The 14,700-nt window shown below is 47.7% G+C and overlaps 1 protein-coding gene across 1 annotated transcript in view; it reads right to left on the bottom strand.

Moving 5' to 3' along the window:
• Window positions 1-14,700, bottom strand: part of TTC21B (tetratricopeptide repeat domain 21B) — a 557,642-nt gene that overhangs the window by 333,648 nt on the left and 209,294 nt on the right. The window lies entirely within an intron of this gene.

The following is a 14,700-nucleotide window of genomic DNA, read 5'->3' as shown; positions in this document are numbered from 1 at the left end:
AATTAGGCAAAGCTAAGACAGTGCTATGTAGACAAATTATCAGCTCTCTGTATTTATCCAACCTGAATGTGCAACACTCATCACAATGCCCATTCTCAGGTGGCAACCTGCTTCTTTATTCAACACAAGCCTGGGCTCCTACCATAACTCCTGTCTGTGCAACCGTGAACCCGCAGCTTACTATAATCTTTGCACGAGGTGGGAAGAGGGGAACACACTACATCAGATTCATGGTGTGGCATGTAAATTGGACTGGGGGTTGCCTTCAGTTCTGGGTCCATACCCCAGGTCTCGTACTGCCAGCCCATCGACTCTCCCGAACTCTCAATGGGTAGGTGGTGTAGATTAGTGAGACTTGGCAACAGCACTTTCAGAAAAGGGGACACATGCACATGTGTGCATGTATAGGACACAGGCAGGCCTATCTGCTTCTGTGGTATGCTCACTTGCAGCTCACAGTAATTTCTCTAGGAAGAGTATAGCGCCTCCTTTTTACAGGCAGCAGTGATCGCCAATCTGGTAGGTTAGTGACGTGGATTTTTGCAGAGCACCAAAATGACCTCCTCCCCGTTCCATTTCAAACTCAAGACATTACAGCTGTTAAGGTCTAGATACAGAACACTAAGGCTCATCTATATAACATCTTGAATATGATCTCGAAGGACAGCAACAAGTTGACACTCTTGACGAGCTCAACCTGCATTTACAAAAACTTCACTTACACCAACCTCCATGGGTAAGGCTAGTAACTGATAGCATGGGATTTCGATTTACCAAATAAATAATTCGGAACCAGGTAATCTTGAGTTCAAGCAAGCTAAATCAACTTACAAGGTTATGGACAGAGTGACTTTGCCATTAGTCCTAAATAAGACACAGCCAGTAAAAAGCTGCTGCTCATTGAATGGACTCATGTTAAGAAATATCAATTCTCGGTTTCCATCAGACATCTCCACAAAGTCTAATTTTTGCTGTCCCACTAGTGAAAGCTTGAATGATTATATTCTAGTGAGTATTGAACAGTGCTCAATGATAAGACACTGGGGCATACTTTTGAGGAATGAAATCAACCACAGTCCTTTACATGACTGGCTCAACTTATTTCAACCTGCGCACTAGGGCAATGACGTGAAAATTAAGAATGGGGTCATACTTCTAAGTTACAACTTACTGACAGCACTTTTTCAACCCAGCAATTAAGATTCCCAATTTCCTTTTGGTTGCCTCTCAGCCCTTTTCTAATGGTCTAGGATTCCAGCTTGAGCTTCCAGATGGAGATCACCCTCGTTTTTGGCAAAATTACAATTTAATTATCAAGGAGACTACATCCTGTTGTACCAAACCAGTTCCATTAAGGCACAGGAAAATGCTATTAGTGGTTTCACAAGAAAAAACTACTAGTAAGGATCAACTCTTTGGACATCCATTGAACCATAGCTCTACATCAAGATTATAAATCTTCAACAGCCCAAAAAAGGAGGATGCTTATTAAAAAAAAAAAAGAAGAAAAAACCTGGGAAGAGCTACGTCAATCAGTAAAGGAAAAAACATACTAGAGGATTCTAAAGACTACTGACATGGGGCAATAGGTCCAAAAGGCCCAACATAAATGTTCAGATGTCAGGAGAAACAAAGGTGTCCCGCTATTAAGCATTGTACAAATCTGATATCATGTCAGATTCCTTCAAATATTAAAGCACCAGCCTCTCCTTTGATGGATAATCTGAAGGCCTTCAAAGGCCAAGCAAATGGCTTGTAAATCCAACAGGTTGTTAAGGAGTCAGACATCCACTAGAGACCATAGTTCTCTGATGTCTGCCTTTCCTACATGTCCTCCTCAAAACAGCAGTGATATGCCTGTCACTACCATTGGCTCTGGCAGGGAAAGGGAGAGAGTCTCGCCATTGGTTCAAATACGGTTCAGGAGCCACCACTGCATATTAGGTTCAGCCTCCCTTGAGATGTGAATGGCTTCCACTTGGTTTCCTTGGCCCATTGGAACTTTAGATTTCATCGCAGACTTCGCAAATGCCACCCGATGTAGTTGACAAGAAGGATGCAGGAGGCTAAAAGGCCAAGAAGCCGTAGCTCTGTTCTCACCAAGGGACAGGACGGTTATGTAGATTTGTGCAGTGCACTAAAACTTGGGAAGGTATCCTGGTGCAGAGTAGGTGTGAGTCTCACCGAACCAAAGGCCTAGCTGGACAACTCAAAAACTCAGGTTTTTTGCTTCTTGTGGAATTCAAGTAGTAAGGAGGAGGCTATATGTGTAGCAGCAGCTCGTTCCACACTTTAGGAGCAATGTAGGAGTAGGCTCAACCATCGTATATGGTTTTCAGTATGTGTGGGTTGTGTGCAAGTAGGAGTATGGATGAGTGGAGGTGTCTTGAAGGTTTGTTTAGACAGATGTCATTGGTATGCTGGGCCAGTGTTTCATAGTGCCTAGAAAGTGTGGGTGAGGAGTTTTGAAATGTGCTTGTTTGTGTATGGGGAGCCAGTGGAGCTCCTTCAGCTGTGGTGCAATGTAAGTGCGGGATGAGGGGTTGCAAGTGATTCTGGTCTTGAGATCTGAATGGTCTACTTTTCTATTGATCCTGGCAAAGAGGGCGTTCCCGTAGTCGAGCTTGATTGTGAAGAGCGAGTGTGCAACAGTTTTCAGGGTGCTGACTGGGAGCCATTTGAAAATATTCCTCAGCATCATCAGGGTGTTAAAGCATGAGAAGGTGACAGCATTGACTTGGGATTTCATTTTGAGTTTGGGGTCAATAATGATTTAGAGGTTCAGGGCGTTGTCCGTCCAAGCTCTGCGTTCAAGTGGAGTCCCATGAAGAAGTGCGCTTCCTAAAGATAATGATTTTGGTCTTGTCGATGTTCAACTTCAGACAGTTGGCCTTCATCCAGTGGGCAATTTCAGTAAAGCAGGTATTAAACTTTATCCGGCTACTGCGTGTCTGGTCTGTGAGGGAGGAAATGGGTTATTTTATGTTAAACAATTTTATAGAGCGCAACAGCTGCCTCAGCTAAGAGGCGTCCCGGTGCTAAGCAACAACAGAGCAGTACGCAGAAACGATCAAGGCCTACGAGGACGGAAACAGGAATGTCTTGATTGCTTTCCTGAAATGGAGATAGTTAGTAAGCTCCCGAATGTGAACCGGCAGAGAGTTCCACAGCAGGGCCGCTCTATGCCGGAAGGAACGCCCGCCAGCGCGGGCTTTCCTTACCCGGGGAACCACTACTAAACATTGTCCCATAGAACAAAGTGGTCGTCTGGGGATATAAGGTAGAAGGAGATCGGACAAAATGTAGGGAGATGCCAGCTTCAGAATTTTAAAGGCAAAACAGAGTGCCTTAAACTCAATGCGCCTGGCTACTGGCAGCCAATGAAGACGACGAATAGCACTGGTCACTGAGCAGGTTCTACGCAAGCCCAGGAGAGATCTGACGGCCGCATTCTGGACTCTCTGTAGCCTCTGTATTTCAGATTTATTGATTTCTAAATACAGCAAGCAGGTGTAATCGAGTCTTGACAAAATCAGGGCCTGAATAATGGTCTGCCTGGTTGTAGCATCAAAAAAGGCCAGAATAGGTTTAAGCCCACGTAGCAGACAAAAACAAGTGCCTGCCACCCTCTTCGTCTGGATCTGAAAGTTGAGTGTCCATCCAAACCCCCAAGTTCTTTACTACCAACGTTGGCATAGTAGAGTAATGTTGTGAGAGCAGATGATACCGGGGAAAAGGGATCATATATGTATTGAAGAGGGTCAGGCTCAGGGAGGATCTGTGTGGAACACCGCAGATGATGTTGTGGACGGCAGAGGTGTACAGTGGTAGGCTGACTAACTGACTCAGTCCTTCCTGTCAAGAAGGAGCATATCCGTCTGAGTGCTTGTCATTGGATGCACATGTCATGTAGTGTTGGATGAGGATGTGGTGCAAGATTGTATCAAACGCTGTGGAGAGATGTAGGAGAATGATGGCCGCTGCTTCACCTCTATCCAGAATCTTCCACTTGGCGATGAGGGCAGTTTCCATGCTGGGGGATGGTCTGAAATCAGACTGAGTGGTGTTGAGGAGTTGGTGGTCATTAGGGTATTTGGTGTGGCATCTGTTGATGCTTTACTCGAAGACCTTGGCTGGGAATGGTAGCAGAGAAATCGGTCTGTAGTTGCCCAGCGTTGAAGGGTCCGCAGAAGGTTTCTTCTGCAATGGGAGGACAGTTGCGTGTTTTAGCGTCTGGGAAGGTCGTGGAGGAGGTGGTGGCATTCAGAATAGGTGTGAGCATGGAGCTGAAGGATTACAGTACCTGTAGTGGGGGCAACTCCAATGGGCCCCAGAATGGATGGACTTTATGGTGTTAGCGGTTTCTTCTGGGCTGATGACAGGCCATGTGGTTAGCATTAATTCTTTGGAGAAGATTGGGAGGTGTTTTGAGAGATCTGTCTGGTCAGACAGCGTGTTGAAGTTGCAAGTTGCTGTCAGTAGCAGGGATATTGTTGCTGAAGTATTGAGAGAGATTGTTGGAGAGGTCATGCAAGGGAGTGATCGAGTTGGAGGTGGCTGCTTGTGAGGTCAAATTCTTCACACTGGCGAAGATTTCTTTACTTCTGTTGGTGCTGGCATTGATGTGGTCTGTCAGAGCAGCATGTTTACAGGTTTGGATCATTTGGTGGTAGCATCTCAGGCTGGATTTGAGCGTGCTCCTGTCTGCATTGTCCGGACTCATTCTCCATTTGAGTGCCAGTTGTATACAGTGGTGTTTCATTAGTCCAAAGTCCTCGGTGTACCAACTAGATTGGGGTCTACATTTTGTTGTATCATGCTATATGAAGGAGCCATGGAGTCTGCACAGGAGGTGATCCCATTGTTGAAATTCCTGATGAATTTGGGTTTGGGTGGGCGTTGAGGGCAGTGGTCAATCCTTGTCAGTGATCTTGATTCCATTTTCAGTGAGCTGGTCTGGCCGTGGCGTGTGTTGGAGCGGAACAGGGATGCAGAATTTGACAAAGGTATGGTCTGTTCAGGAGATTGTTGTGGTCTTCCGGGGGAAGTTTAAGCCTCCTAGTAGGATATAATTGCTAGCGTCAAAGGAAAGTGCTGCGTTGAAGTCCATGATCAGTTAAGTTGGTGAGCAGTCCTGGGGGACCCGAGGATAAATATGTGGATCATAAGCCAAATGTCCTAGACTTTTTGCAACAGAAATTAGATCCTTAACTGTACAGTATCTAGGACAGCCCAAATGAAAGGAAGCCCTTGCAACTTAGTCAGCTGTGACTTCAACTCATTGAACATGAAGGCAAACAATGTCAAGAGGTTCGCCACTCCCTGGAGGTAGACTACGACTGACTGTGGCAAGCCTGCCTTCAACAATTTATCATCACAGAGATGGAAAGTGATAACCCCTGACTCGAAGATGGGCAGCGACCCCCACCATCACTTTCATGAACACCTATGGGGCACTGGTAAGGCAGAAGGAGAGCAAGACAAACAAAAAATTCTTCTGGCCAATCTAGAACCACTGGTAATGTCTGTGGGACTGCAGGATGCGTATATGAAAGTATGCATCCTGCAGGTCCATGGACACCATCCAATCACTTGGGTCCAGGGCTGACAGAACCTGGGCCATCGTGAGCATTTTGAATGGGTCCTTCTACAGAAAGGCATTCAGAAGTTTAAGGTACAAGATGGGCCAAAGTCCCCCATGCATCTTAGACACAAGAATATAGCAAGAGTAGCAACCCTTCCTAAATTCAGAGTCTACAGCCCTCTCAATAGCTCGTTTGGAAAGTAAAACTCTACTTCTGATGGGGGGGGCCTGTAGGGGGGGGGGGTTAGTGGAGCGGAAATGAAAGGAAGAGCATAGCCATGTGGAACCATTTGAAGGCCCAATCTTTCTGACATAATAGAACTGCACCCTTGGACAAAATGCTGTATCCTGACTCCCACTGGATGGTTTTGTGCCACTAATGACAACAGCTTGGTGGCTATTGCTACAGAGCAAAGGGATTGGTGGGAGGGTCAGTACCCTTGTAGGCCTGTATGTTGCCTGCCAGATTCACATCCCCAGCCTTGAAAGGGCTGGGGTAACTGCAGCTGTGGCCACTGATGATGCGTATTCACCAGCGTCCTAGATTAGCCTGGAAATTTCCTAAAATTGTAAAGTAGGTAGGGGTCAAAAGACCCAGGGAGCGTGCAGTGGTCCTACCATGTTTGAAATGTTTCTCAGCAGAATCTGCTTTCTTGCCGAACAGGTGTGAACCATCAAATGGCACATCCATCAGCGAGACCTGCATGTCTCCAGAAAATCAAGTGCCAGCAAGCACAGCAAAAACTGCCTTTTGGAGCTACAAATAGAAAGGAATATGCTACTTACCAATTTGCATCTGTTCTTGGCATGCAGAGCTGCAGATCTATACACTGTGCATAGATCGCCATCTGGTGTTGGGCCCGGATGTTTGCAGTTTGTTTTTCCTCTTGGAAAGTCTTTGGAAGTCACGAGTTTGGTGACTCCTCCTCTGGTTTGTATTGCGCATGGGCTTCGGCTCCATCCTCAGATTGTTTTTCGCCAGCAGGGAAAGATGGAGCGTAGTAGTAACAGTAAAGAAACCCATGTGTATTGTATCTAAATAAGATAAGGATGGAACGGATACAGGTAGCCAGCGGGTGGGCGTGTATAGATATGCAGCTCTACATGCCAAGAACAGATGCATACTGGTAAGTAGCATATTCCGTTCGAGGCATATGAGCTGCAGATTATACACTGTGCATAGATTACATAGCAGTACCCAACCCAAGCGGCGACCATCGGCATCCGTTGCAGTCGTTTGAAACAGTGTTTTTAGTACAGCTTGGCCCACACTAACTTGTTGCTTGGTTTGCACATCTACACAGTAATGTTTTGTGAAGGTGTGCGGTGTTGACCATGTCGCTGCCTTGCAGATGTCATCTAGTGGTATGTTCCCTAGGAAAGCCATAGAAGCCCCTATCTTCCTTGTAGAGTGGGCTTTAGGGGGAACCGATAGCGTTCGTTTTGCTTTGTGGTAGCAAATCTGTATGCATTTTACAATCCACCTAGCTATTCCTGATTTGGAAATAGGGTTGCCTTTATGTGGTGGGGAGAAGGAAACAAATAGCTGTTTGGTTTTCCTGAGAGGTTGAGTTCTCTGGATGTAATAAAGTAAAGCCCTTTTAACATCCAGTGTGTGTAAGGCACTTTCCGCAACTGTTTGGGGTTGCGAGAAAAAGACTGGTAATTCTACCGACTGGTTTAAATGGAATGGAGAAATGACTTTGGGTAGAAATTTGGGATTGGTGCGGAGTACAACCTTGTTGTGATGCATCTGAAGAAAAGGTTCCTGTATAGTGAGTGCCTGTATTTCACTAACTCTTCTGAGGGAAGTGATGGCCACTAGAAAAGCTGTTTTCCATGTGAGAAATTGCAGCTCACACTTATGTAATGGTTCGAAAGGGGGTCCCATTAACCGTGTGAGAACTATATTCAAGTTCCAAACAGGTGAGGGTGGCACTCTGGGTGGAATTACTCTCTTGAGGCCTTCCATAAAGGCCTTGATGGCAGGCACTTTGAAAAGTGAGAGGTGCTGCCTAAACAGGCAGCAATTGCAGCGAGGTGTAACCAAATGGAAGTATATGCTAGGTTACACCTTTGTAAATGGAGTAAATAACATATAATGTGCTGTATGGATACATTTAAAGGATTGATTGCGTTGTTTTGGCAGTAAACAACAAATCTTTTCCACGTTGCTGCATAGCACGCCCTAGTAGTAGGGCGCCTAGCTTCCCTGATAATGTTCATGCAATCAGGGGGAAGGTTAAGGTATCCAAATTCTAAGACCTCAGGAGCCAGATCGCAAGGTTGAGTTGAGCTGGGTCCGGGTGCCTGATCTCTCCATGGTACTGGGTTAAGAGGCATGGCGAGAGGCGTAGCTTTTGGTGTGGTACTACTGAGAGTTCCAGCAGTGTGGTGTACCACGGTTGTCTGGCCCATGTTGGAGCTACCAGGATCAGAGTTAGGGAATGCTGCTGTAGCTTTCGCACCACTAATGGAATTAGTGGGAGAGGTGGAAAAGCGTATGCAAATTTGTTTGACCAGTTCATCCATATCGCATTGCCTTCGGACAATGGGTGTGGATATCTGGCGGCGAAGCTTGGGCATTTTTTGTTTTCGTGGGTGGCGAATAGGTCTATGTGTGGATGCCCCCACTTCTGAAAGAACGGGTGAAGTACTTGTGGGTGAAGTTCCCACTTGTGGATCTGCTGTGTCTGCCTGCTCAGCAGATCTGCCACGGTGTTTTGTACTCCTGGGACGTGTTGGGCTAGGAGGAAAATCTTTTGTGGAATTGCCCATCTCCAGATACTCTGTGCTAACTGAGAGAGCTGTGGAGAGTGTGTGTCCCCCTGTTTTTGAATGTAGTACATGGCAGTCATGTTGTCTGTGCGAATGAGGACTGCCTTGTCTGAAATCTGCGCCTGGAAGGATTTTAGGGCGAGGAAGATCGCCAGTAACTCCAGATGGTTGATGTGGAGTAACTTCTGTTGCGGCGTCCATGTGCCCTGTGCTGTGAGATGTAACAGATGAGGTCCCTAGCCGGAGAGCGATGCATCTGCTGTTAGGATTATTTGTGGGACCGGGTCCAGGAACGGTCGACCTCTGGAAAGGTTTGTGGTGTTCCACCACTGCAGAGAGCGATGGGTGCTACCGTCTACCAACACCAGATCTGTCAGTTGTCCCTGGGCCTGGTTCCATTGGCGCGCCAAGCACTCTTGGAGTGGACGCATTTGGAGTCTTGCATGGGGCACTATAAAGATGCAAGAGGCCATCATCCCTATGAGCTGCATAAACACTCTTGCTGGGAGAGAGTGTTGACATAGGAATTTTTGACGCAGCGCCTGTATTTTTGCAATCCTGGCAGGATTGGGATAGGCTATTGCTTTGGAGGTGTCTATGGTGGCACCGAGATACTGTTTTGTGTGTGAGGGTACCAGGTGGGATTTTTGATGGTTCACCATGAAACCTAGCTGGTGAAGTAGTTGGACCGTAGCGGCGGTATGTTGCACACATTGTTGGTAGGACGTGGCTTTTATCAGCCAATCGTCCAGATAGGGGAAGACGTGAATGTGCTGTCTTCTGAGGTGTGCAGCCACTACTGCCAGGCACTTGGTGAACACCCTTGGTGCTGTTGTTACCCCGAACGGGAGCACCTTGAACTGGTAGTGTTGTCCGTCTACCACAAACCTGAGGTACTTTCTGTGAGATTGGTGTACTGGGATGTGAAAGTACGCGTCTTTCAAGTCCAGAGTGGTGAGAAAGTCGTTCTGGGAGAGAAGTGGAAGAACCTGTTGGAGGGTTACCATGTGAAAATGGTCCGAATGAATGTAAGTGTTTAGAGGTCTGAGATCTAAGATAGGTCTTAGGGTCTCGTCTGTCTTTGGAATTAGAAGGTACAGGAAGTAGACCCCTAAATTTCGTTGATTTATGGGGACTTGCTCTATTGCTCCTTTTTGCAGGAGGGAGATCACTTCTTGTGTCAGTAGCGCAGTATGTTCTTGCGACATAGGGCGGTGCCTGTGTGGAATATTGGGGGGTGTAGATGTTAATTCTAGGCAATACCCTGACTGAATAATTTGTGTCACCCATTTGTCTGAGGTGATTGTCTCCCAGACGTGAAGGAAATGCCGTAGTCTGCCTCCGACCGGAGTGGAATGGTCTAGAGGGAGCGGGGGAAAGTCATTGGGCGGGAGGTGTGGCAGAGCGGGCGGTATTTGTTTTGCCTCTGCCCTTATTAATATTGCCTCTGTATCCGCCTCCTTGATAACCTTTAGTGAAGGTAGACTGAGGGGGGGATTTATAGGACGTGGATGCACTGTCCGATGAGTAGCCTCTGCCCGTGCCCCGAAAGGAAGAACGGCGAAGGAGCGCCTGGGAGTCTGTGTTTGTAGGGCTCCCATAGATTTCGCCGTGTCTGTATCTTTTTTCATTTTCTCCAGGGCTTCATCTACTTTAGGGCCAAATAGATGATCTTGGTCGAACGGGTGATTTAGTATAGAGGCTTGAACCTCTGGTTTAAACCCTGAAACCCTGAGCCAGGCATGGCGACGGAGAAGGACACTGGTGTTTATGGCCCTGGAGGCTGTATCTGCCGCATCTAGGGCACATCGTATTGAGGTATTGGTTATTGTTTTCCCCTCTTGAATAATTTCATTAGCCCTAGTATTGTACTTTTCAGGGAGATGGTGCATGATGGTATCTAGCTCATCATAGTGCGCCCTGTCGTACCGGGCCAACAGTGCTTGCCAATACGCAAGCACTGTTGGCCCGGTACGACAATGGCGCACTATGATGGCAATATTGGCGTATTGCCAATGCAATACGCCATATATTGGCCGCTTGTGATGCAGTGCGCTTCCCTGACGCATCTAGGAGCTTGGATTCTTTGTCAGGTGGGGGCGCTTCGCCTGACGCCTGAGAATTTGAGCGCTTCCTGGCTATAGATACCACTAGGGAATCTAATGGTGCAGGGATCTTAATGTAAGAAGGGTCTGTAGGGGCGGCTTTGTACTTCTTTTCTATGCGAGGGTTTAGGATCCTGGCCCTGACTGAGTCATTAAAAACCTCAGGGGCATGTTTAATTACGCCCTTTAACATAGGTAGAATGGCAGTGGACCTATGTGTATCATCGAAGGTGTCTAGGAGGAAGTCCTCCTCCACTGGGTCGGTATGTAACTCCACCCCGTGGTAGTGTGCCGCCCGATGTAACAAGTGGTGAAAACCCAAGGAATCTTCAGGAGGGGATGGCCTAGATGGGTAAAGGTCATCCTGTGGGACATCTGGGATGTCCGGATTGTTATAATCATCCCATGGGTCTGGGGATCCAGTAGGGGTGGGATCTTGTGGCACCATCTGCTGGATCATAGTAAGGGTCCCCCAAATCGTCTGGGACAGGGGACAAGGTGGGGGAACTATGAGGTGGAGGGGGTGGAGGTGGAGAGGGTGGAGGAGGTAAAGGAGGTGGGGAAGGCACCCTGAAAGGAGAGGTAGCAATGTCCTTTCTCTTTGGAGGTGGAGGTGGAGCCGGCTTGTCCAAGTGTCTCTTTTTTGAAGACAATGTCAAGTGTCCGGTCTTTGGATCCTTGGTGAGGGTTTTCTGCAAAGGATCCGGTGTGAAAAGCTCCTGTGACACTGGTTGATCGGTCGGCGCCGACTGTTTGGGGGCCGACGGCTTCTTAGGTTTGTCGAAGCCGTGCTTCCTGGGAACCTCCGGTTTTGTGGTCGGTGCCGAAGGGGGTCTCGGCACGGGAGGGTCAGTGCCGAGGGTCTTGTGATGTTTGGTCGGCACCGGAGCAGGTTTCGGCACCGAAGACTTTGGTGCCGGGTTCGGTGTGGAGGTGGAGGCCGATTTTTTCTTCGGTGCCGAAGGGTGTTTGTCGGCACCGGTGGCCGGCTGGCTCGAGCCCGAGCTGCCGGAAGGCTTCTTTACCGGGCCCGAAGGTGGGGTGTGAGAAGCCGTGTCCTTGGTCTTGCCTAGGCCCGGAGGCGAAGGTGTGACCGAAGCCTTTTTCGGGATCGGCGTGGGCGGGGGAATTGTACTCACGACCCGCTGCGCCGGGGTTATGTCCTCCACATCCGAGTCGTCGGCCTCGGAAGCGCTGACGAGGTCGTCATCCTCCTGTTCGATGTCCTGCTGTCCCGGAGCTTCGACGTCGTCCCCGAAGATGTCGACTGGAGCGGAGGTCGAGGAGTGCGCCATGTTGCGTCTAGCCCGTCGATCTCGAATGGTCTTTTTTGAGCGAAAAGACTTGCAGGCGGGACAGTCTCGGGCCTCGTGTTCTGGGGAGAGGCAGAGGTTGCACACCTCATGGAGATCGGTGTGGGGAAACTTGGACCCACATCGAGGGCACTTCTTGAAGGGAGTTTTTTCCATCAGCCGAGACCGGAGCCGGAATAGGCCCAAAGGCCGCCGTCGACCACCGGAATCGAAGAAGTGCCAAAGAGAAGATGAATAAGATGATTTATGTCTTTGAAGAAGCTCGATGAGCGAGGATTTGTGCGTCGATCGGTGAACTGGGAAGTTCGGAACCGGAGCGCGAAGTTTACATCCGAGCCCGATGGCGGAAAAAAACAATCTGAGGATGGAGCCGAAGCCCATGCGCAATACGAACCAGAGGAGGAGTCACCAAACTCTTGACTTCCAAAGACTTTCCAAGAGGAAAAACAAACTGTAAACATCCGGGCCCAACACCAGATGGCGATCTATGCACAGTGTATAATCTGCAGCTCATATGCCTCGAACAATACATTTATGTTTCTATTGGTAACTTCAATAGGCGGTTGTAAGTTGCAACATTCACTGTAAAAACCTTGTCAATAGGGAGATTTTGCGATTATTTCCTTCTTTACTCTCACTCTCCGTTGGATGGATTATTGAGCTAGAGGGGCCTTAAGGTCTTCCAGGACCACCCACAAGACCACGACGGCCATATCCCACTGAGCAAGCATGTACTGACCCAATCAGCAGACAGCATTGTCCAATTTTTATGCTAAAGCCAGACGATGCGAACATTTGTTTTCCAAATCCCTTAATCCTCAGACTCCCTATCTGGAGGAGGTGTGGGGAATGAGTTAGTGCTCATCTTGCTGTTTGAAGGCTGAACAACCAGACTCTCCTGAGCAGGGTGTTTAGTGAGAAAATCAGGGTGGCCAGGTGCCAGTCGCACACCTGGCCACCTGCCTCTTCACTGGTAGGCAAGAACATGGCTTTGCCCAGGCACCCATTAAGGTGTCAGTGAGGGCATCACTGAAAGCCAGCAAGGACTAGATTGGGTTGACCAAGGCTGCACGATTTCCCCAAGGACATCTGAGTTATTCTCAACAGACAGCAGCTGTAGGTCCAAGTAGTGAGTTCATTAGTGTATCAGGGAAAGTATGAATCCCACTGGCCTCTGGCAAGTCCATGTAAACATTGTCATTAATATCATCATCATGAAGTAAACCATCAATATACTCTCCATCATCATTTCTACGTGACAGAAAGCTTTGGTCAGAATCAGAGCCAAAAAGATAAAGCCCATGAGGTCGTATTCGCCCTCGTACAGTAATACGATAAGTCAAGATGTAGGGCCACTGGTTGAGCTTTAGTCATTTTGCAGTGCAACATTGATCAGGATTGCACTGAAGTTGACATCAGAACCAGTGTCTGATTATCCCTCTGGTACCAGTACCATCAGTTGTGGAGTCTATAAGAGAAGAACTGGCATAGGTTGTGGAGCCAAGGTGGAAGAATCCACTGGTAGCCACCTTGAGGGCCTCTTGGGTCCAAAGACACCTCAGGCGGGCTGGAAGAATGGCAAATACCTGCAGCATGGCCTCCATAAAGGTGTGAATATGCAGCAGCATTGCTGATATTTAATTTGGGGCCCAACGGCACAAACTGTGGAATCAGCTCCACAGAGATCTGGATGGAGACAGACTAACATTGTGACATTCTTGAACCTTCTCTTTGGATAGGGGCCTTCGATTTTGACTTACCAGAACACTCCTATCATGAAGCTGACAACTTGCAGGAGCGACCTCAGTAGCAAGTCCACGCCCTGGATTTGGAGCAGGACTTATGCGCAACAACTTCTTGTGTTCGACGACATACAGCTTCACTTGTCTGTACCAGATCACTTTTAGGTGCATGAGGTACACTTGTCGCACAGCGTCTAGTCCCAAGACAAACAGCAGAGACACCTTGTGCGGGTCCATGACAGACATCTGTTTTCTTTTGTCGAAACATAGTTTGAAACCTGTAGTCTTATGATGGGACCTCGCTCCCCAGCACACTAGATTCCGTTTCTGTTTTAGGAGTTGCCGGAGAAACAACGAAAGAGGGAGTAGATCTCCAGATCTGCACCAGAAGGCACATAAAGAAGGGAACTGATGTCAGAGAGCTAGGTGGTGCACAGAAGCATTGCTGGTGGCACATAGGGAGAACTTTAAGGTGAGGAATCTGAGGTTAGAAGTATCCATCAGAAACAAAATCTGGAAACACTTTAAATACATGTTGTTGGACTATAATTTTCTAAAACAGAAATTTGGAGGTTGTGCTTTTTTTCTGCGGCCCTATGTATTTACATAGATAGGTTATTTAGTAGTGCATTAGAGGGGACACACCTTTGGAAGCCACTGCAAAACAAAATGTTTCTGCATTATTGAATAAAAAAAAAAAGTTCATGTCTCTACTCCAAGCTACTCTTACCTTGATTTCTCTGAGGAGACAGGCACCACAAGTGTCCACCACCAAGCTCATCTGAGATCTTTCCTGTTCTGGATAAGACTCTGGACGGAAAAGTATTCACAGACAACCCAAGAGAACTTCTCTCTAAGGAGGGCACTACCTTGCTTCCATAATTTATTCATGTAAATGCTTAGCTTATAACTTGGACCTCACTAACATCTGGCCCCTCTTGACACCATGACACTTTAGCTACCATAAATGGGTACTTTTTTAAGACAATGTACAGCGAGTGGGTACAGTTTTTAAATTTGGATTCATTTGCAGTGACATCAAGAGGCGACAGAAGGCTCACCTAAAAAAAGGGTAAGGGCCCGCATCCTTATTTGGAGGCCATGTGTCTCCTCCACACGTTCACTTGAAGCCAGATTTAGGTTGGAAGCAATACCAATTGGAAAAGAAAACTGGACAT

Source organism: Triturus cristatus, chromosome 3_1, assembly GCF_964204655.1.
Source record: "Triturus cristatus chromosome 3_1, aTriCri1.1, whole genome shotgun sequence".
Lineage (NCBI taxonomy): Eukaryota > Metazoa > Chordata > Amphibia > Caudata > Salamandridae > Triturus > Triturus cristatus.
The sequence above is the reverse complement of the archived record's forward strand: the minus strand, read 5'-3'. Positions and strand labels throughout refer to the sequence as shown.